General features: G+C 40.5%; 9 non-coding genes and 1 pseudogene across 9 annotated transcripts; all 10 read left to right on the forward strand.

Annotated features, from left to right (window-relative positions):
• Positions 1-908: 908 nt before the first annotated feature.
• LOC134855818 (5S ribosomal RNA) lies at positions 909-1,027 on the forward strand. The gene has a single exon (XR_010164661.1). It is a non-coding gene; the product is annotated as a 5S ribosomal RNA (ribosomal RNA).
• Positions 1,028-2,184: 1,157 nt separating this feature from the next.
• LOC134855831 (5S ribosomal RNA) lies at positions 2,185-2,303 on the forward strand. Its single transcript, XR_010164673.1, has one exon. It is a non-coding gene; the product is annotated as a 5S ribosomal RNA (ribosomal RNA).
• Positions 2,304-5,891: 3,588 nt separating this feature from the next.
• LOC134855846 (5S ribosomal RNA) lies at positions 5,892-6,010 on the forward strand. The gene has a single exon (XR_010164688.1). It is a non-coding gene; the product is annotated as a 5S ribosomal RNA (ribosomal RNA).
• Positions 6,011-9,597: 3,587 nt separating this feature from the next.
• Positions 9,598-9,716, forward strand: LOC134855819 (5S ribosomal RNA). Its single transcript, XR_010164662.1, has one exon. It is a non-coding gene; the product is annotated as a 5S ribosomal RNA (ribosomal RNA).
• A 1,161-nt stretch (positions 9,717-10,877) lies between these two features.
• Positions 10,878-10,996, forward strand: LOC134855820 (5S ribosomal RNA). The gene has a single exon (XR_010164663.1). It is a non-coding gene; the product is annotated as a 5S ribosomal RNA (ribosomal RNA).
• A 1,160-nt stretch (positions 10,997-12,156) lies between these two features.
• On the forward strand, positions 12,157-12,275 carry LOC134855823 (5S ribosomal RNA). The gene has a single exon (XR_010164665.1). It is a non-coding gene; the product is annotated as a 5S ribosomal RNA (ribosomal RNA).
• Positions 12,276-14,476: 2,201 nt separating this feature from the next.
• LOC134855710 (5S ribosomal RNA) lies at positions 14,477-14,595 on the forward strand. Its single transcript, XR_010164568.1, has one exon. It is a non-coding gene; the product is annotated as a 5S ribosomal RNA (ribosomal RNA).
• Positions 14,596-17,146: 2,551 nt separating this feature from the next.
• On the forward strand, positions 17,147-17,265 carry LOC134855847 (5S ribosomal RNA). The gene has a single exon (XR_010164689.1). It is a non-coding gene; the product is annotated as a 5S ribosomal RNA (ribosomal RNA).
• Positions 17,266-18,494: 1,229 nt separating this feature from the next.
• LOC134855747 (5S ribosomal RNA) lies at positions 18,495-18,613 on the forward strand. The gene has a single exon (XR_010164603.1). It is a non-coding gene; the product is annotated as a 5S ribosomal RNA (ribosomal RNA).
• Positions 18,614-19,693: 1,080 nt separating this feature from the next.
• LOC134855778 (5S ribosomal RNA) lies at positions 19,694-19,812 on the forward strand (annotated as a pseudogene).
• The last annotated feature ends 2,338 nt before the right edge of the window (positions 19,813-22,150 follow it).

The raw sequence follows: 22,150 nt of genomic DNA on the forward strand, positions 1-22,150 counted from the left end.
TTTCGGTGATGTCAAAAAGTTAAGCCCAATCGAGCCTGGTGAATTGCGCGAACGGCCATAACTTGCCCAAAAATTTTAAAATTTTCAAATTTTATTATTTGGATCATAAGATCATGGTCAAATCTTGGGGGACTGAGAAAATGAACCAATTTCGTCGGTCCAACACAAAGTTATAAGCTTTTGAAATCTCGGTGATGCCAAAAAATAAGCCTAATCGAGCGTGGTGCAAAAAATGAAATTTTCAAAATTTTTGGTTTTTTTCGTAGAAACATCATTTTTTTCATCTTGTTTCATAAATTACAGCTCAGGACGATTCCAACGAGCCCAAAACGACGTTTGTAGCTTAAGTTTACGTGGAGTAATCATCAGTTGAAAATTTGGGGGGACCCGAATTTCGGCCATTTTGGACGAAAATTGGCCTAAAAATAACTTTTAAGTTAGTGCAAATTTTTTTCTTGCATTTTTTAAGAGAATTGGGCTGCCCTCCGCTGTCGCAGAGTGCATTCAAAGAAAACTTATCAAATAGATTTGAATACTTACCTATTTAATAAGTTTATCACAACAATTAGGCTAAAAGCAACTGACAGTATCCTGGCTGGTATTCGATCATATGCCACTTACAGTGAATTAGCGGCTATCATGCCATAGATGGCCATTCAAGGCACCTTGTACACGCTATATAGGTTTTGACCAGCCGATTTGGCCATTAAACACATTGGGCCAAAAAAATTCCAAACAATGTCAATTTTCAAAATTTTGTTTGAAATGCATAAATTATAACGTGAGCGTGCAAAATTTTACATGGTATAAGAGCATATTTTTACTCTCGCGCGAGGGCGAGTGTTTTAAAACTAATGTACATAGACATATGCTAGTAAGGATATAAATGAAAGCGGAGTAACTCAAATGCCTACGACCATACCATGTTGAATGCACCGGTTCTCGTCCGATCACCGAAGTTAAGCAACATTGGGCCTGGTTAGTACTTGGATGGGAGACCGCCTGGGAACACCAGGTGTTGTAGGCTTTTATTTAAAGCAAAAGTATCTCTTTTACTTTTATACGCTAAGAGTTATTGCTGTTTAAAGTTCGGTGATGTCAAAAAGTTAAGCCTAATCGAGCGTGGTGCAAAAATTTTCAATGGGTCAAATTTTGGTCAAAACAACAGAAAACCGAAAAATTTCTTTTGCAGTATCAATTTTGTGTACAATCAGCTGCTGATAGGCCAAAAATATTGGAGATAACTTTTGGGGTCTTTGAGTTATAGCCTTTTGAATTTCGGTGATGTCAAAAAGTTAAGCCCAATCGAGCCTGGTGAATTGCGCGAACGGCCATAACTTGCCCAAAAATTTTAAAATTTTCAAATTTTATTATTTGGATCATAAGATCATGGTCAAATCTTGGGGGACTGAGAAAATGAACCAATTTCGTCGGTCCAACACAAAGTTATAAGCTTTTGAAATCTCGGTGATGCCAAAAAATAAGCCTAATCGAGCGTGGTGCAAAAAATGAAATTTTCAAAATTTTTGGTTTTTTTCGTAGAAACATCATTTTTTTCATCTTGTTTCATAAATTACAGCTCAGGACGATTCCAACGAGCCCAAAACGACGTTTGTAGCTTAAGTTTACGTGGAGTAATCATCAGTTGAAAATTTGGGGGGACCCGAATTTCGGCCATTTTGGACGAAAATTGGCCTAAAAATAACTTTTAAGTTAGTGCAAATTTTTTTCTTGCATTTTTTAAGAGAATTGGGCTGCCCTCCGCTGTCGCAGAGTGCATTCAAAGAAAACTTATCAAATAGATTTGAATACTTACCTATTTAATAAGTTTATCACAACAATTAGGCTAAAAGCAACTGACAGTATCCTGGCTGGTATTCATTCATATGCCACTTACAGTGAATGTGCGGCTATCATGCCATAGATGGCCATTCAAGGCACCTTGTACACGCTCCATAGGTTTTGACCAGCCGATTTGGCCATTAAACACATTGGGCCAAAAAAATTCCAAACAATGTCAATTTTCAAAATTTTGTTTGAAATGCATAAATTATAACGTGAGCGTGCAAAATTTTACATGGTATAAGAGCATATTTTTACTCTCGCGCGAGGGCGAGTGTTTTAAAACTAATGTACATAGACATATGCTAGTAAGGATATAAATGAAAGCGGAGTAACTCAAATGCCTACGACCATACCATGTTGAACGCACCGGTTCTCGTCCGATCACCGAAGTTAAGCAACATTGGGCCTGGTTAGTACTTGGATGGGAGACCGCCTGGGAACACCAGGTGTTGTAGGCTTTTATTTAAAGCAAAAGTATCTCTTTTACTTTTATACGCTAAGAGTTATTGCTGTTTAAAGTTCGGTGATGTCAAAAAGTTAAGCCTAATCGAGCGTGGTGCAAAAATTTTCAATGGGTCAAATTTTGGTCAAAACAACAGAAAACCGAAAAATTTCTTTTGCAGTATCAATTTTGTGTACAATCAGCTGCTGATAGGCCAAAAATATTGGAGATAACTTTTGGGGTCTTTGAGTTATAGCCTTTTGAATTTCGGTGATGTCAAAAAGTTAAGCCCAATCGAGCCTGGTGAATTGCGCGAACGGCCATAACTTGCCCAAAAATTTTAAAATTTTCAAATTTTATTATTTGCATCATAAGATCATGGTCAAATCTTGGGGGACTGAGAAAATGAACCAATTTCGTCGGTCCAACACAAAGTTATAAGCTTTTGAAATCTCGGTGATGCCAAAAAGTTAAGCCTAATCGAGCGTGGTGCAAAAAATGAAATTTTCAAAATTTTTGGTTTTTTTTCGTTGAAACATCATTTTTTTCATCTTGTTTCATAAATTACAGCTCAGGACGATTCCAACGAGCCTAAAACGACGTTTGTAGCTTAAGTGTACGTGGAGTAATCATCAGTTGAAAATTTGGGGGGACCCGAATTTCGGCCATTTTGGACTAAAATTGGCCTAAAAGCTAACTTTTAAGTTAGTGCATTTTTTTTTCTTGCATTTTTCAAGAGAACTGGGCTGCCCTCCGCTGTTTCAGAGTGCATTCAAAGAAAACTTATCAAATAGATTTGAATAATTACCTCTTTAATAAGTTTATCACAACAAGTAGGCTAAAAGCAACTGACAGTATCCTGGCTGGTATTCAATCATATGCCACTTACAGTGAATGTGCGGCTATCATGCCATAGATGGTCATTCAAGGCACATTGTACACGCTTCATAGGTTTTGACCAGCCGATTTGACCATGAAACACATTGGGCCACACGTGCGACATCAAGATAAACTCATGGACAACACAAGCAAAGAAGATGAGGGGCTCAATGCCTCCAAAGTTCGAGGTTCGGGACATCTTGAGAACGCTCGATCAAGTGGATCTGGAGAACATGCTGCCGGTTTGGGACGATGGAAGAATGATTGTGGAGGAAGGGCACATAGCCTTGAAAGATGAAATGAAGTTTGTCATGAGGAAGTATCGAGCACCTTTCGGGCTGGAGCGACTAGAGCAAGAGGGAAAGCAAGAAGAAAAAGAGGCTAGAGGCTGCTGCCCCTTATATGTAGCCCTCACCGAGTACAAGAAGCAGAACCCAACTACACCCTCAACCCTGTCAGTGGGCACCCCTGGAGATAAAAGAAGCGGTCCCGTGGAGACGAGGTTCAGAGACGTACTTGAGAGAAGGAGAGCTGAATCAGAAGAGGAGAGCATAGTTGAGACTCTCAGTGAAGCAGGAGAAGTAACAGAGGTGGGGAATACGCCTGAGCCGAAACCAGCGGAGAAGGATTTCACCACTCAGGAACTGCTGCGGGACTTGAGTGGAGACGATTGGGCGAACACGGCCACACCAACCCTGACATCATCCCCTCGCAAAAACCTGGAACTACCCTTGAGCGGCGAAACCTCCAATATGGGGGTGATTCTCTTGAGTGCCAAAGAGAGTAAGAAGAATACCATCGAGGGCATTAAATGGATGTTTTTGAGTACACTGGATGAGAAGACATGGCTAGAATTCTAGAGTGAATTTAACCAGAAAGCAGAGACCGAGGCTACACTGGAGAATTTCAAAGAAGAATTATGGGACACAGTGGTAAAGTTCGGGGAACCAATTCTGATGGGCACCGGACTGGATGGAAAGGCGAGAAAGGAGTTGTTGGATAAGATGATCAAGCTGCGAGAAACGGAACTGAAAACCAAAGATGATTAATGTAAAAACAGTTCTACTCTGAAACAAAAAATTGACAATAAATTGATTAAAGTTAAAGGGGAGGATAAGCTTAAGACTAGTAATATGATTAAAGATATTTATATCCTTAAGGTTCGAGTAGGGGGAGGCAAGAGTCGGAAGGTTTGGACCGGGACAAAGAGCTCGAATCAGTGATGATAGTGACGACGCCCCCAAGCAAAGGTGTGAAGTCCCGAAAGAGAAAAAGTGAAGTAGAGGAGTTGAATAGCCCGTCGGCGGATGCTGTCTCTGAGAAGAATTTGAGGGAGACTGCTCCCATGATTCTAGCGTGATGGAAGACTGCGGCCTACAAGAGTAGCTCCGAACCAAAGAGGCTAGTCAAAGTGGTGAAAGAGATAGAGGTCTCGATGAGTCTGGCAACGGAAGAAGACTTCAGACCTCAGAAGGCAAGCTCGAAAAAGGGTTCGACGAATGGACAAACATGGGAAGTGGATGTTGGCAAAGAATAGATCTCGAGCGAGCATCAAGCTATTGGCAAACAAGTGGCCAGTGACCCTCTTGAGAAGAATGCGACAAGGAATACGGCTCGACCTTGGTGGGTGGCTCTGGAGACAATGAAGGAACTGGAGGACTGTCTGAAAAAATTCGATCGTGGAGTGTCCCGCAAGCGTCGCAACCAATTGGGCTACCCAACAAAAAGCCGAAAAGAGCAAATTAGAATTGGGAAGTCAGCTGAAGCGAACTTGGCAGAACTTGTTGCGGGATCACCTCGAGGAGGCTCTTGAATTTCGGTGATGTCAAAAAAATTAAGCCCAATCGAGCCTGGTGAATTGCGCGAACGGCCATAACTTGTCCAAAAATTTTAAAAATTCCAAATTTTATTATTTGGATCTTAAGATCGTAGTCAAATCTTGGGGGACTGAGAAAATGAACCGATTTCGTTGGTCCAACACAAAGTTATAAGCTTTTGAAATCTCGGTGATGCCAAAAAGTTAAGCCTAATCGAGCGTGGTGCAAAAAATGAAATTTTCAAAATTTTTGGTTTTTTTCGTTCAAAGTTCATTTTTTTCATCTCGTTTCATAAATTTCATCTCAGGACAATTCTAACGAGCCCAAAACGACGTTTGTAGCTTAAGTGTACGTGGAGTAATCATCAGTTGAAAATTTGGGGGGACCCGAATTTCGGCCATTTTGGACGAAAATTGGCCTAAAAGCTAACTTTTAAGTTAGTGCAATTTTTTTTCTTGCGTTTTTCAAGAGAATTGGGCTGCTCTCCGCTGTCGCAGAGTGCATTCAAAGAAAACTTATCAAAGAGATTTGAATACTTACCTATTTAATAAGTTTATCACAACAATTAGGCTAAAAGCAACTGACAGTATCCTGGCTGGTATTCAATCATATGCCACTTACAGTGAATGTGCGGCTATCATGCCATAGATGGCCATTCAAGTCACCTTGTACACGCTATATAGGTTTTGACCAGCCGATTTGGCCATTAAACACATTGGGCCAAAAAAATTCCAAACAATGTCAATTTTCAAAATTTTGTTTGAAATGCATAAATTATAACGTGAGCGTGCAAAATTTTACATGGTATAAGAACATATTTTTACTCTCGCGCGAGGGCGAGTGTTTTAAAACTAATGTACATAGACATATGCTAGTAAGGATATAAATGAAAGCGGAGTAACTCAAATGCCTACGACCATACCATGTTGAATGCACCGGTTCTCGTCCGATCACCGAAGTAAAGCAACATTGGGCCTGGTTAGTACTTGGATGGGAGACCGCCTGGGAACACCAGGTGTTGTAGGCTTTTATTTAAAGCAAAAGTATCTCTTTTACTTTTATACGCTAAGAGTTATTGCTGTTTAAAGTTCGGTGATGTCAAAAAGTTAAGCCTAATCGAGCGTGGTGCAAAAATTTTCAATGGGTCAAATTTTGGTCAAAACAACAGAAAACCGAAAAATTTCTTTTGCAGTATCAATTTTGTGTACAATCAGCTGCTGATAGGCCAAAAATATTGGAGATAACTTTTGGGGTCTTTGAGTTATAGCCTTTTGAATTTCGGTGATGTCAAAAAGTTAAGCCCAATCGAGCCTGGTGAATTGCGCGAACGGCCATAACTTGCCCAAAAATTTTAAAATTTTCAAATTTTATTATTTGCATCATAAGATCATGGTCAAATCTTGGGGGACTGAGAAAATGAACCAATTTCGTCGGTCCAACACAAAGTTATAAGCTTTTGAAATCTCGGTGATGCCAAAAAGTTAAGCCTAATCGAGCGTGGTGCAAAAAATGAAATTTTCAAAATTTTTGGTTTTTTTCGTTGAAACATCATTTTTTTCATCTTGTTTCATAAATTACAGCTCAGGACAATTCCAACGAGCCTAAAACGACGTTTGTAGCTTAAGTGTACGTGGAGTAATCATCAGTTGAAAATTTGGGGGGACCCGAATTTCGGCCATTTTGGACTAAAATTGGCCTAAAAGCTAACTTTTAAGTTAGTGCATTTTTTTTTCTTGCATTTTTCAAGAGAACTGGGCTGCCCTCCGCTGTTTCAGAGTGCATTCAAAGAAAACTTATCAAATAGATTTGAATAATTACCTCTTTAATAAGTTTATCACAACAAGTAGGCTAAAAGCAACTGACAGTATCCTGGCTGGTATTCAATCATATGCCACTTACAGTGAATGTGCGGCTATCATGCCATAGATGGTCATTCAAGGCACATTGTACACGCTTCATAGGTTTTGACCAGCCGATTTGACCATGAAACACATTGGGCCACACGTGCGACATCAAGATAAACTCATGGACAACACAAGCAAAGAAGATGAGGGGCTCAATGCCTCCAAAGTTCGAGGTTCGGGACATCTTGAGAACGCTCGATCAAGTGGATCTGGAGAACATGCTGCCGGTTTGGGACGATGGAAGAATGATTGTGGAGGAAGGGCACATAGCCTTGAAAGATGAAATGAAGTTTGTCATGAGGAAGTATCGAGCACCTTTCGGGCTGGAGCGACTAGAGCAAGAGGGAAAGCAAGAAGAAAAAGAGGCTAGAGGCTGCTGCCCCTTATATGTAGCCCTCACCGAGTACAAGAAGCAGAACCCAACTACACCCTCAACCCTGTCAGTGGGCACCCCTGGAGATAAAAGAAGCGGTCCCGTGGAGACGAGGTTCAGAGACGTACTTGAGAGAAGGAGAGCTGAATCAGAAGAGGAGAGCATAGTTGAGACTCTCAGTGAAGCAGGAGAAGTAATAGAGGTGGGGAATACGCCTGAGCCGAAACCAGCGGAGAAGGATTTCACCACTCAGGAACTGCTGCGGGACTTGAGTGGAGACGATTGGGCGAACACGGCCACACCAACCCTGACATCATCCCCTCGCAAAAACCTGGAACTACCCTTGAGCGGCGAAACCTCCAATATGGGGGTGATTCTCTTGAGTGCCAAAGAATGTAAGAAGAATACCATCGAGGGCATTAAATGGATGTTTTTGAGTACACTGGATGAGAAGACATGGCTAGAATTCTAGAGTGAATTTAACCAGAAAGCAGAGACCGAGGCTACACTGGAGAATTTCAAAGAAGAATTATGGGACACAGTGGTAAAGTTCGGGGAACCAATTCTGATGGGCACCGGACTGGATGGAAAGGCGAGAAAGGAGTTGTTGGATAAGATGATCAAGCTGCGAGAAACGGAACTGAAAACCAAAGATGATTAATGTAAAAACAGTTCTACTCTGAAACAAAAAATTGACAATAAATTGATTAAAGTTAAAGGGGAGGATAAGCTTAAGACTAGTAATATGATTAAAGATATTTATATCCTTAAGGTTCGAGTAGGGGGAGGCAAGAGTCGGAAGGTTTGGACCGGGACAAAGAGCTCGAATCAGTGATGATAGTGACGACGCCCCCAAGCAAAGGTGTGAAGTCCCGAAAGAGAAAAAGTGAAGTAGAGGAGTTGAATAGCCCGTCGGCGGATGCTGTCTCTGAGAAGAATTTGAGGGAGACTGCTCCCATGATTCTAGCGTGATGGAAGACTGCGGCCTACAAGAGTAGCTCCGAACCAAAGAGGCTAGTCAAAGTGGTGAAAGAGATAGAGGTCTCGATGAGTCTGGCAACGGAAGAGGACTTCAGACCTCAGAAGGCAAGCTCGAAAAAGGGTTCGACGAATGGACAAACATGGGAAGTGGATGTTGGCAAAGAATAGATCTCGAGCGAGCATCAAGCTATTGGCAAACAAGTGGCCAGTGACCCTCTTGAGAAGAATGCGACAAGGAATACGGCTCGACCTTGGTGGGTGGCTCTGGAGACAATGAAGGAACTGGAGGACTGTCTGAAAAAATTCGATCGTGGAGTGTCCCGCAAGCGTCGCAACCAATTGGGCTACCCAACAAAAAGCCGAAAAGAGCAAATTAGAATTGGGAAGTCAGCTGAAGCGAACTTGGCAGAACTTGTTGCGGGATCACCTCGAGGAGGCTCTTGAATTTCGGTGATGTCAAAAAAATTAAGCCCAATCGAGCCTGGTGAATTGCGCGAACGGCCATAACTTGTCCAAAAATTTTAAAAATTCCAAATTTTATTATTTGGATCTTAAGATCGTAGTCAAATCTTGGGGGACTGAGAAAATGAACCGATTTCGTTGGTCCAACACAAAGTTATAAGCTTTTGAAATCTCGGTGATGCCAAAAAGTTAAGCCTAATCGAGCGTGGTGCAAAAAATGAAATTTTCAAAATTTTTGGTTTTTTTCGTTCAAAGTTCATTTTTTTCATCTCGTTTCATAAATTTCATCTCAGGACAATTCTAACGAGCCCAAAACGACGTTTGTAGCTTAAGTGTACGTGGAGTAATCATCAGTTGAAAATTTGGGGGGACCCGAATTTCGGCCATTTTGGACGAAAATTGGCCTAAAAGCTAACTTTTAAGTTAGTGCAATTTTTTTTCTTGCGTTTTTCAAGAGAATTGGGCTGCTCTCCGCTGTCGCAGAGTGCATTCAAAGAAAACTTATCAAAGAGATTTGAATACTTACCTATTTAATAAGTTTATCACAACAATTAGGCTAAAAGCAACTGACAGTATCCTGGCTGGTATTCAATCATATGCCACTTACAGTGAATGTGCGGCTATCATGCCATAGATGGCCATTCAAGTCACCTTGTACACGCTATATAGGTTTTGACCAGCCGATTTGGCCATTAAACACATTGGGCCAAAAAAATTCCAAACAATGTCAATTTTCAAAATTTTGTTTGAAATGCATAAATTATAACGTGAGCGTGCAAAATTTTACATGGTATAAGAACATATTTTTACTCTCGCGCGAGGGCGAGTGTTTTAAAACTAATGTACATAGACATATGCTAGTAAGGATATAAATGAAAGCGGAGTAACTCAAATGCCTACGACCATACCATGTTGAATGCACCGGTTCTCGTCCGATCACCGAAGTTAAGCAACATTGGGCCTGGTTAGTACTTGGATGGGAGACCGCCTGGGAACACCAGGTGTTGTAGGCTTTCATTTAAAGCAAAAGTATTTCTTTTACTTTTATACGCTAAGAGTTATTGCTGTTTAAAGTTCGGTGATGTCAAAAAGTTAAGCCTAATCGAGCGTGGAGCAAAAATTTTCAATGGGTCAAATTTTGGTCAAAACAACAAAAAACCGAAAAATTTCTTTTGCAGTATCAATTTTGTGTACAATCAGCTGCTGATAGGCCAAAAATAATGGAGATAACTTTTGGGGTCTTTGAGTTATAGCCTTTTGAATTTCGGTGATGTCAAAAAGTTAAGCCCAATCGAGCCTGGTGAATTGCGCGAACGGCCATAACTTGCCCAAAAATTTTAAAATTTTCAAATTTTATTATTTGGATCATAAGATCATGGTCAAATCTTGGGGAACTGAGAAAATGAACCAATTTCGTCGGTCCAACACAAAGTTATAAGCTTTTGAAATCTCGGTGATGCCAAAAAGTTAAGCCTAATCGAGCGTGGTGCAAAAAATGAAATTTTCAAAATTTTTGTTTTTTTTTTGTTCAAAGTTCATTTTTTTCATCTCGTTTCATAAATTTCATCTCAGGACAATTCCAACGAGCCCAAAACGACGTTTGTAGCTTAAGTGTACGTGGAGTAATCATCAGTTGAAAATTTGGGGGGACCCGAATTTCGGCCATTTTGGACGAAAATTGGCCTAAAAGCTAACTTTTAAGTTAGTGCAATTTTTTTTCTTGCGTTTTTCAAGAGAATTGGGCTGCTCTCCGCTGTCGCAGAGTGCATTCAAAGAAAACTTATCAAAGAGATTTGAATACTTACCTATTTAATAAGTTTATCACAACAATTAGGCTAAAAGCAACTGACAGTATCCTGGCTGGTATTCAATCATATGCCACTTACAGTGAATGTGCGGCTATCATGCCATAAATGGTCATTCAAGGCACCTTGTACACGCTCCATAGGTTTTGACCAGCCGATTTGGCCATAAAACACATTGGGCCAAAAAAAATTCCAAACAAGGTCAATTTTCAAAATTTTGTTTGAAATGCATAAATTATAACGTGAGCGTGCAAAATTTTACATGGTATAAGAACATATTTTTACTCTCGCGCGAGGGCGAGTGTTTTAAAACTAATGTACATAGACATATGCTAGTAAGGATATAAATGAAAGCGGAGTAACTCAAATGCCTACGACCATACCATGTTGAATGCACCGGTTCTCGTCCGATCACCGAAGTTAAGCAACATTGGGCCTGGTTAGTACTTGGATGGGAGACCGCCTGGGAACACCAGGTGTTGTAGGCTTTTATTTAAAGCAAAAGTATCTCTTTTACTTTTATACGCTAAGAGTTATTGCTGTTTAAAGTTCGGTGATGTCAAAAAGTTAAGCCTAATCGAGCGTGGTGCAAAAATTTTCAATGGGTCAAATTTTGGTCAAAACAACAGAAAACCGAAAAATTTCTTTTGCAGTATCAATTTTGTGTACAATCAGCTGCTGATAGGCCAAAAATAATGGAGATAACTTTTGGGGTCTTTGAGTTATAGCCTTTTGAATTTCGGTGATGTCAAAAAGTTAAGCCCAATCGAGCCTGGTGAATTGCGCGAACGGCCATAACTTGCCCAAAAATTTTAAAATTTTCAAATTTTATTATTCGGATCATAAGATCATCGTCAAATCTTGGGGAACTGAGAAAATGAACCAATTTCGTCGGTCCAACACAAAGTTATAAGCTTTTGAAATCTCGGTGATGCCAAAAAGTTAAGCCTAATCGAGCGTGGTGCAAAAAATGAAATTTTCAAAATTTTTGTTTTTTTTTGTTCAAAGTTCATTTTTTTCATCTCGTTTCATAATTTTCATCTCAGGACAATTCCAACGAGCCCAAAACGACGTTTGTAGCTTAAGTGTACGTGGAGTAATCATCAGTTGAAAATTTGGGGGGACCCGAATTTCGGCCATTTTGGACGAAAATTGGCCTAAAAGCTAACTTTTAAGTTAGTGCAATTTTTTTTCTTGCGTTTTTCAAGAGAATTGGGCTGCTCTCCGCTGTCGCAGAGTGCATTCAAAGAAAACTTATCAAAGAGATTTGAATACTTACCTATTTAATAAGTTTATCACAACAATTAGGCTAAAAGCAACTGACAGTATCCTGGCTGGTATTCAATCATATGCCACTTACAGTGAATGTGCGGCTATCATGCCATAGATGGTCATTCAAGGCACCTTGTACACGCTCCATAGGTTTTGACCAGCCGATTTGGCCATAAAACACATTGGGCCAAAAAAAATTCCAAACAAGGTCAATTTTCAAAATTTTGTTTGAAATGCATAAATTATAACGTGAGCGTGCAAAATTTTACATGGTATAAGAACATATTTTTACTCTCGCGCGAGGGCGAGTGTTTTAAAACTAATGTACATAGACATATGCTAGTAAGGATATAAATGAAAGCGGAGTAACTCAAATGCCTACGACCATACCATGTTGAATGCACCGGTTCTCGTCCGATCACCGAAGTTAAGCAACATTGGGCCTGGTTAGTACTTGGATGGGAGACCGCCTGGGAACACCAGGTGTTGTAGGCTTTTATTTAAAGCAAAAGTATCTCTTTTACTTTTATACGCTAAGAGTTATTGCTGTTTAAAGTTCGGTGATGTCAAAAAGTTAAGCCTAATCGAGCGTGGTGCAAAAATTTTCAATGGGTCAAATTTTGGTCAAAACAACAGAAAACCGAAAAATTTCTTTTGCAGTATCAATTTTGTGTACAATCAGCTGCTGATAGGCCAAAAATAATGGAGATAACTTTTGGGGTCTTTGAGTTATAGCCTTTTGAATTTCGGTGATGTCAAAAAGTTAAGCCCAATCGAGCCTGGTGAATTGCGCGAACGGCCATAACTTGCCCAAAAATTTTAAAATTTTCAAATTTTATTATTTGGATCATAAGATCATGGTCAAATCTTGGGGGACTGAGAAAATGAACCAATTTCGTCGGTCCAACACAAAGTTATAAGCTTTTGAAATCTCGGTGATGCCAAAAAGTTAAGCCTAATCGAGCGTGGTGCAAAAAATGAAATTTTCAAAATTTTTGTTTTTTTTTTGTTCAAAGTTCATTTTCATAAACTCATGGACAACACAAGCAAAGAAGATGAGGGGCTCAATGCCTCCAAAGTTCGAGGTTCGGGACATCTTGAGAACGCTCGATCAAGTGGATCTGGAGAACATGCTGCCGGTTTGGGACGATGGAAGAATGATTGTGGAGGAAGGACACATAGCCTTGAAAGATGAAATGAAGTTTGTCATGAGGAAGTATCGAGCACCTTTCGGGCTGGAGCGACTAGAGCAAGAGGAAAAGCAAGAAGAAAAAGAGGCTAGAGGCTGCTGCCCCTTATATGTAGCCCTCACCGAGTACAAGAAGCAGAACCCAACTACACCCTCACCCCTGTCAGTGGGCACCCCTGGAGATAAGAGAAGCGGTCCCGTGGAGACGAGGTTTAGAGACGTACTTGAGAGAAGGAGAGCTGAATCAGAAGAGGAGAGCATAGTTGAGACTCTCAGTGAAGCAGGAGAAGAAATAGAGGTGGGGAGTAGGCCCGAGCCGAAACCAGCGGAGAAGGATTTCACCACTCAGGAACTGCTGCAGGACTTGAGTGGAGACGATTGGGCGAACACGGCCACACCAACCCTGACATCATCCCCTCGCAAAAACCTGGAACTACCCTTGAGCGGCGAAACCTCCAATATGGGGGTGATTCTCTTGAGTGCCAAAGAGAGTAAGAAGAATACCTTCGAGGGCAATAAATGGATGTTTTTGAGTACACTGGATGAGAAGGCATGGCTAGACTTCTTGAGTGAATTTAACCAGAAAGCAGAGACCGAGGCTACACTGGAGATTTTCAAAGAAGAATTATGGGACACAGTGGTAAAGTTCGGGGAACCAGTTCTGATGGGCACCGGACTGGATGATGGATGAAAAGGCGAGAAAGGAGTTGTTGGATAAGATGATCAAGCTGCGAGAAACCGAACTGAAAACCAAAGATGATGAATGTAAAGACAGCTCTACTCTGAAACAAAAAATTGATAATATAATGATTAAAGTTAAAGGGGAGGATAAGCTTAAGACTAGTAATATGATTAAAGATATTCAAAATTTTTGGTTTTTTTCGTTCAAAGTTCATTTTTTTTAAAATCTTGTTTCATAAATTTGAACTCAGGACAATTCCAACGAGCCCAAAACGACGTTTGTAGCTTAAGTGTACGGGGAGTAATCATCAGTTGAAAATTTGGGGGGACCCGAATTTCGGCCATTTAACTATTAAATAGTGCAATTTTTTTTCTTGCATTTTTCAAGAGAATTGGGCTGCCCTCCGCTGTCGCAGAGTGCATTCAAAGAAAACTTATCAAATAGATTTGAATACTTACCTATTTAATAAGTTTATCGCAACAATTAGGCTAAAAGCAACTGACAGTATCCTGGCTGGTATTCAACCATATGCCACTTACAGTGAATGTGCGGCTATGATGCCATAGATGGTCATTCAAGGTACGTTGTACACGCTCCATAGGTTTTGACCAGCCGATTTGGCCATAAAACACATTGGGCCAAAAAAATTCCAAACAATGTCAATTTCAAAATTTTGTTTGAAATGCATAAATTATAACGTGAGCGTGCAAAATTTTACATGGTATAAGAGCATATTTTTACTCTCGCGCGAGGGTGAGTGTTTTAAAAGTAATGTACATAGACATATGCTAGAAAGGATATAAATGAAAGCGGAGTAACTCAAATGCCTACGACCATACCATGTTGAATGCACCGGTTCTCGTCCGATCACCGAAGTTAAGCAATATTGGGCATGGTTAGTACTTGGATGGGAGACCGCCTGGGAACACCAGGTGTTGTAGGCTTTTATTCAAAGCAAAAGTACTTCTTTTACTTTTATGCGCTAAGAGTTATTGCTGTTTAAAGTTCGGGGATGTCAAAAAGTTAAGCCTAATCGAGCGTGGTGCAAAAATTTTCAATGGGTCATATTTTGGCCAAAACAATACAAAACCGCAAAATTACTTTTGCAGTATCAATTTTGTGTACAATCAGCTGCTGATAGGCCAAAAATAATGGAGATAAGCCTTTTGAAGATATGTAGCCCTCACCGAGTACAAGAAGCAGAACTCAACTACACCCTCACCCCTGTCAGTGGGCACCCCTGGAGATAAGAGAAGCGGTCCCTTGGAGACGAGGTTCAGAGATGTACTTGAGAGAAGGAGAGCTGAATCAGAAGAGGAGAGCATAGTTGAGACTCTCAGTGAAGCAGGAGAAGAAATAGAGGTGGGGAGTACGCCTGAGCCGAAACCAGCGGAGAAGGATTTCACCACTCAGGAACTGCTGCAGGACTTGAGTGGAGACGATTGGGCGAGCACGGCCACACCAACCCTGACATCATCCCCTCGCAAAAACCTGGAACTACCCTTGAGCGGTGAAACCTCCATTATGGGGGTGATTCTCTTGAGTGCCAAAGAGAGTAAGAAGAATACCTTCGAGGGAATTAAATGGAAGTTTTTGAGTACACTGGATGAGAAGACATGGCTAGAACTTTTGAGTGAATTTAACCAGAAAGCAGAGACCGAGGCTACACTGGAGAATTTCAAAGAAGAATTATGGGACACAGTGGTAAAGTTCGGGGAACCAGTTCTGATGGGCACCGGACTGGATGGAAAGGCGAGAAAGGAGTTGTTGGATAAGATGATCAAGCTGCGAGAAACGGAACTGAAAACCAAAGATGATTAATGTAAAAACAGCTCTACTCTGAAACAAAAAATTGACAGAAATTGATTAAAGTTAAAGGGGAGGATAAGCTTAAGACTAGTAATATGATTAAAGATATTTACATCCTTAAGGTTCGAGTAGGGGGAGGCAAGAGTCGGAAGGGTTGGACCGGGACAAAGAGCTCGAATCAGTGATGATAGTGACGACGCCCCCAAGCAAAGGTGTGAAGTCCCGAAAGAGAAAAAGTGAAGTAGAGGAGTTGAATAGCCCGTCGGCGGATGCTGTCTCTGAGAAGAATTTGAGGGAGACTGCTCCCATGATTCTAGCGTGATGGAAGACTGCGGCCTACAAGAGTAGCTCCGAACCAAAGAGGCTAGTCTACGTGGTGAAAGAGATAGAGGTCTCGATGAGTCTGGCAACGGAAGAAGACATCAGACCTCAGAAGGCAAGTTCGAAAAAGGGTTCGACGAATGGACAAACATGGGAAGTGGATGTTGGCAAAGAATCGATCTCGAGCGAGCATCAAGCTATTGGCAAACAAGTGGCCAGTGACCCTCTTGAGAAGAATGCGACAAGGAATACGGCTCGACCTTGGTGGGTGGCTCGGAGACAAGGAAGGAACTGGAGGACTGTCTGAAAAAATTCGATCGTGGAGTGTCCCGCAAGCGTCGCAACCAGTTGGACTACCCAACAAAAAGCCGAGAAGAGCAAATTAGAATTGGGAAGTCAGCTGAAGCGAACTTGGCAGAACTTGTTACGGGATCACCTCGAGGAGGCTCTTGAATTTCGGTGATGTCAAAAAAAATAAGCCCAATCGAGCCTGACGAATTGCGCGAACGGCCATAATTTGCCCAAAAATTTTAAAATTTCCAAATTTTATTATTTGGATCTTAAGATCGTAGTCAAATCTTGGGGGACTGAGAAAATGAGCCGTTTTTGTCGGTCCAACACAAAGTTCTAAGCTTTTGAAATCTCGGTGATGCCTAAAAGTTAAGCCTAACCGAGCGTGGTGCAAAAAAGGAAGTTTTCAAAATTTTTGGTTTTTTTCGTTCAAAGTTCATTTTTTAAAATCTTGTTTCATAAATTTGAACTCAGGAAAATTCCAACGAGCCCAAAACGACGTTTGTAGCTTAAGTTTACTTGGAGTAATCATCAGTTGAAAATTTGGGGGGACCCAAATTTCGGCCATTTTGGACGAAAACCGGCCTAAAAGCTAACTTTTAAGTTAGTGCAATTGTTTTTCTTCCATTTTTCAAGAGATTTGGGCTGCCCTCCGCTGTCGCAGAGTGCATTCAAAGAAAGCTTATCCAATACATTTGAAAACTTACCTATTTAATAAGTTTATCACAACAATTAGGCTAAAAGCAACTGACAGTATCCTGGCTGGTATTCAATCATATGCCACTTACAGTGAATGTGCGGCTATCATGCCATAGATGGCCATTCAAGGCACCTTGTACACGCTATATAGGTTTTGACCAGCCGATTTGGCCATAAAACACATTGGGCCAAAAAAATTCCAAACAATGTCAATTTTCAAAATTTTTTTGAAATGCATAAATTATAACGTGAGCGTGCAAAACTTTACATGGTATAAGAGCATATTTTTACTCTCGTGCGAGGGCGAGTGTTTTAAAAGAAATGTACATAGAGTTGTGCTAGTAAGGATATAAATGAAAGCGGAGTAACTCAAATGCCTACGACCATACCATGTTGAATGCACCGGTTCTCGTCCGATCACCGAAGTAAAGCAACATTGGGCCTGGTTAGTACTTGGATGGGAGACCGCCTGGGAACACCAGGTGTTGTAGGCTTTTATTTAAAGCAAAAGTAATTCTTTTACTTTTATGCTGTTTAAAGTTCGCTGATGTTAAAACAGCAATAGAGTTATTTTTGTTTAAAGTTCGGTGATGTTAAACAGCAATAGAGTTATTGCTGTTTGAAGTTCGGTGATGTCAAAAAGTTAAGCCTAATCGAGCGTGGTGCAAAAAATTTCAAGGGGTCAAATTTTGGCCAAAACAATAGAAAAACGAAAAATTTCTTTTGCGGTATCAATTTTGTGTACAATCAGCTGCTGATAGGCTAAAAATAATGGAGATTACTTTTGGGGTCTCTGAGTTATAGCCTTTTGAATTTCGGTGATGTCAAAAAAAAGCCCAACCGAGCCTGGTGAATTGCGCGAACGGCCATAACCTGCCCAAAAATTTTAAAATCTCCAAATTTTATTATTAGGATCATAAGATCATAGTCAAATCTTGGGGGACTGAAAAAATGAACTAATTTCGTCGGTCCAACACAAAGTTATAAGCTTTTGAAGTCTCGGTGATGCCAAAAAGTTAAGCCTAATCGAGCGTGGTGCAAAAAATGAAACTTTCAAAATTTTTGTTTTTTCTTTCGTTCACAGTTCATTTTTTTCATCTCGTTTCAAAAAATTTGAGCTCAGGAAAATTCCAACGAGCCCAAAATGACGTTTTTAGCTTAAGTGTACGTGGAGTAATCATCAGTTGAAAATTTGGGGGGACCCGAATTTCGGCCATTTTGGACGAAAATCGGCCTAAAAGCTAACTTTTAAGTTTGTGCAATTTTTGTCTTGCATTTTTCAAGAGAACTGAGCTGCCCTCCGCTGTCGCAGAGTGCTTTCAAAGAAAACTTATCAGATAGATTTGAATACTTACCTATTTATTAAGTTCATCACAACAAATAGGCTAAAAGCAACTGGCAGTATCCAGGCTGGTATTCAATCATATTCTACTTACAGTGAATGTGCGGCTATCATGCCATAGATGGTCATTCAAGGCACCTTGTACACGCTCCATAGGTTTTGACCAGCCGATTTGGCCATAAAACTCATTGGGCCAAAAAAAATCCAAACAGTGTCAATTTTCAAAAATTTTTTGAAATGCATAAATTATAACGTGAGCGTGCAAAATTTTACATGGTATAAGAGCATATTTTTACTCTTCGCGCGAGGGCGAGTGTTTTAAAAGTAATGTACATAGACATATGCTAGTAAGGATATAAATGAAAGCGGAGTAACTCAAATGCCTACGACCATACCATGTTGAATGCACCGGTTCTCGTCCGATCACCGAAGTTGAACAGCATTGGGCCTGGTTAGTACTTGAATGGGAGACCGCCTGGGAACACCAGGTGTTGTAAGTTTTTATTTAAAGCAAAAGTAATTCTTTTAATTTTATGCGCTAAGAGTTATTGCTGTTTAAAGTTCGGTGATGTCAAAAAGTTAAGCCTAATCGAGAGTGGTGCAAAAGTATTCAATGGGTTAAATTTTGGCCAAAACAATAGAAAATCGAAAAATTTCTTTTGCAGTATCATTTTTATCTACAATCTGCTGCTGACAGGCCAAAAATAATGGAGATAATTTTTGAGTTCTTTGAGTTATAGCCTTTTGAATTTCGGTGATGTCAAAAAAATAAGCCCAATCGAGCCTGGTGAATTGCGCGAACGGCCATAACTTGCCCAAAAATTAAAAAATTTCCAAATTTTATTATTGGGATCATAGGATCATAGTCAAATCTTGAGGGAATGAGAAAATGAACCAATTTCGTCGGTCCAACACAAAGTTATAAGCTTTTGAAATCTCGGTGATGCCAAAAAGTTAGGCCTAATCGAGCGTGGTGCAAAAAATGAAACTTTCAAAAATTTTGTTTTTTCTTTCGTTCAAATTCATTTTTTCATCTCGTTTCTTAATATTGAGCTCAGGAAAATTCCAAAAAATTTAAAGCGACGTTTGTAGCTGAAGTGTACGTGGAGTAATCATCAGTTGAAAATTTGCGAGGACCCGAATTTTGGCCATTTTGGACGAAAAACGGCCTAAAAGCTAACATTTAACTTGGTGCAATTTTTTTTTCTTGCATTTTTCAAGAGAATTGGGCTACGCTCCGCTGTCGCAGAGTGCATTCAAAGAAAACTTATCAAATAGATTTGAATACTTACCTATTTAATAAGTTTATCACAACAATTAGGCTAAAAGCAACTGACAGTATCCTGGCTGGTATTCAATCATATGCCACTTACAGTGAATGTGCGGCTATCATGCCATAGATGGTCATTCAAGGCACCTTGTACACGCTTCATAGGTTTTGACCAGCCGATTTGGCCATAAAACACATTTTACCTGGTATAAGAGCATATTTTTACCATCGCGCGAGGGCGAGTGTTTTAAAAGTAATGTACATAGACATATGCTAGTAAGGATATAAACGAAAGCGGAGTAACTCAAATGCCTACAACCATAACATGTTGAATGCACCGGTTCTCGTCCAATCAACGAAGTTGAGCAACATTGGGCCTGGTTAGTACTTGGATGGGAGACCGCCTGGGAACAACAGATGTTGTAAGCTTTTATTTAAAGCAAAAGTAATTCTTTTAATTTCATGCGCTAAGAGTTATTGCTGTTTAAAGTTCGGTGATGTCAAAAAGTTAAGTGTAATCGAGAGTGGTAAAAAAAAATTCAATTGGTTAAATTTTGGCTTAAACAATAGAAAACCGAAAAATTTATTTTGCAGTATCATTTTTATGTACAATCTGCTGCTGATAGGCCAAAAATAATGGAGATAACTTTTGGGTTCTTTGAGTTTTAGTCTTTTGAATTTCGGTGATGTCAAAAAAATAAGCCCAATCGAGCCTGGTGAATTGCGCGAAAGGCTATAACTTGCCCAAAAGTTTTAAAATTCCCAAATTTTATTATTTGGATCATAAGATCATAGTCAAACCTGAGAGACTGAGAAAATGAATCGATTTTGTCGGTCCAACAGAAAATTATAAGCTTTTGAAATCTCGGTGATGCCAAAAAGTTAAGCCTAATCGAGCGTGGTGCAAAAAAGGAAGTTTTCAAAATTTTTGGTTTTTTTCGTTCAAAGTTCATTTTTTAAAATCTTGTTTCATAAATTTGAACTCAGGAAAATTCCAACGAGCCCAAAACGACGTTTGTAGCCTAAGTTTACTTGGAGTAATCATCAGTTGAAATTTTGGGGGGACCCGAATTTCGGCCATTTTGGACAAAAATTGGCCTAAAAGCTAACTTTTAAGTCAGTGCAATTTTTTTTCTTGCATTTTTCAAGAGAATTGGGCTGCCCTCCGCTGTTGCAGAGTGCATTCAAAGAAAAACTATCAAATAGATTTGAATAATTACCCATTTAATAAGTTTATCACAACAAGTAGGCTAAAAGCAACTGACAGTATCCTGGCTGGTATTCAATCATATGCCACTTACAGTGAATGTGCGGCTATCATGCCATAGATGGTCATTCAAGGCACCTTGTACACGCTCCTTAGGTTTTGACCAGCCGATTTGGCCATAAAACACATTGGGCCACACGTGCGACATCAAGATAAACTCATGGACAACACAAGCAAAGAAGATGAGGGGCTCAATGCCTCCAAAGTTCGAGGTTCGGGACATCTTGAGAACGCTCGATCAAGCGGATCTAGAGAACATGCTGCCGGTTTGGGACGATGGAAGAATGATTGTGGAGGAAGGACACATAGCCTTGAAAGATGAAATGAAGTTTGTCATGAGGAAGTATCGAGCACCTTTCGGGCTGGAGCGACTAGAGCAAGAGGAAAAGCAAGAAGAAAAGGAGCTAGAGGCTGCTGGCCCCTTATATGTAGCATTCACCGAGTACAAGAAGCAGAACCCAACTACACCCTCACCCCTGCCAGTGGGCACCCCTGGAGATAAGAGAAGCGGTCCCGTGGAGACGAGGTTCAGAGACGTACTTGAGAGAAGGAGAGCTGAATCAGAAGAGGAGAGCATAGTTGAGACTCTCAGTGAAGCAGGAGAAGAAATAGAGGTGGGGAATACGCCTGAGCCGAAACCAGCGGAGAAAGATTTCACCACTCAGGAACTGCTGCAGGACTTGAATGGAGACGATTGGGCGAACACGGCCACACCACCCCTGACACCATCCCCTCGCAAAAACCTGGAACTACACTTGAGAGGCGAAACCTCCAATATGGGGGTGATTCTCTTGAGTGCCAAAGAGAGTAAGAAGAATACCTTCAAGGGCATTAAATGTATGTTTTTGAGTACACTGGATGAGAAGACATGGCTAGAATTCTTGAGTGAATTTAACCAGAAAGCAGAGACCAAGGCTACACTGGAGATTTTCAAAGAAGAATTATGGGACACAGTGGTAAAGTTCGGGGAACCAGTTCTGATGGGCACCGGACTGGATGAAAAGGCGAGAAAGGAGTTGTTGGATAAGATTATCAAGCTGCGAGAAACCGAACTGAAAAACAAAGATGATGAATGTAAAGACAGCTCTACTCTGAAACAAAAAATTGACAATAAAATGATTAAAGTTAAAGGGGAGGATAAGCTTAAGACTAGTAATATGATTAAAGATATTTATATCCTTAAGGTTGGAGTAGCGGGAGGCAAGAGTCGGAAGGGTTGGACCGGGACAAAGAGCTCGAATCAGTGATGATAGTGACGACGCCCCCAAGCAAAGGTGTGAAGTCCCGAAAGATAAAAAGTGAAGTAGAGGAGTTGAATAGCCCGTCGGCGGATGCTGTCTCTGAGAAGAATTTGAGGGAGACTGCTCCCATGATTCTAGCGCGATGGAAGACTGCGGCCTACAAGAGTAGCTCCGAACCAAAGAGGCTAGTCGAACTGGTGATAGAGGTCTCGATGAGTCTGGCAACGGAAGAAGACTTCAGACCTCAGAAGGCAAGCTC

This window comes from Symsagittifera roscoffensis, chromosome 10 (genome assembly GCF_963678635.1).
Source record: "Symsagittifera roscoffensis chromosome 10, txSymRosc1.1, whole genome shotgun sequence".
NCBI lineage: Eukaryota > Metazoa > Xenacoelomorpha > Acoela > Convolutidae > Symsagittifera > Symsagittifera roscoffensis.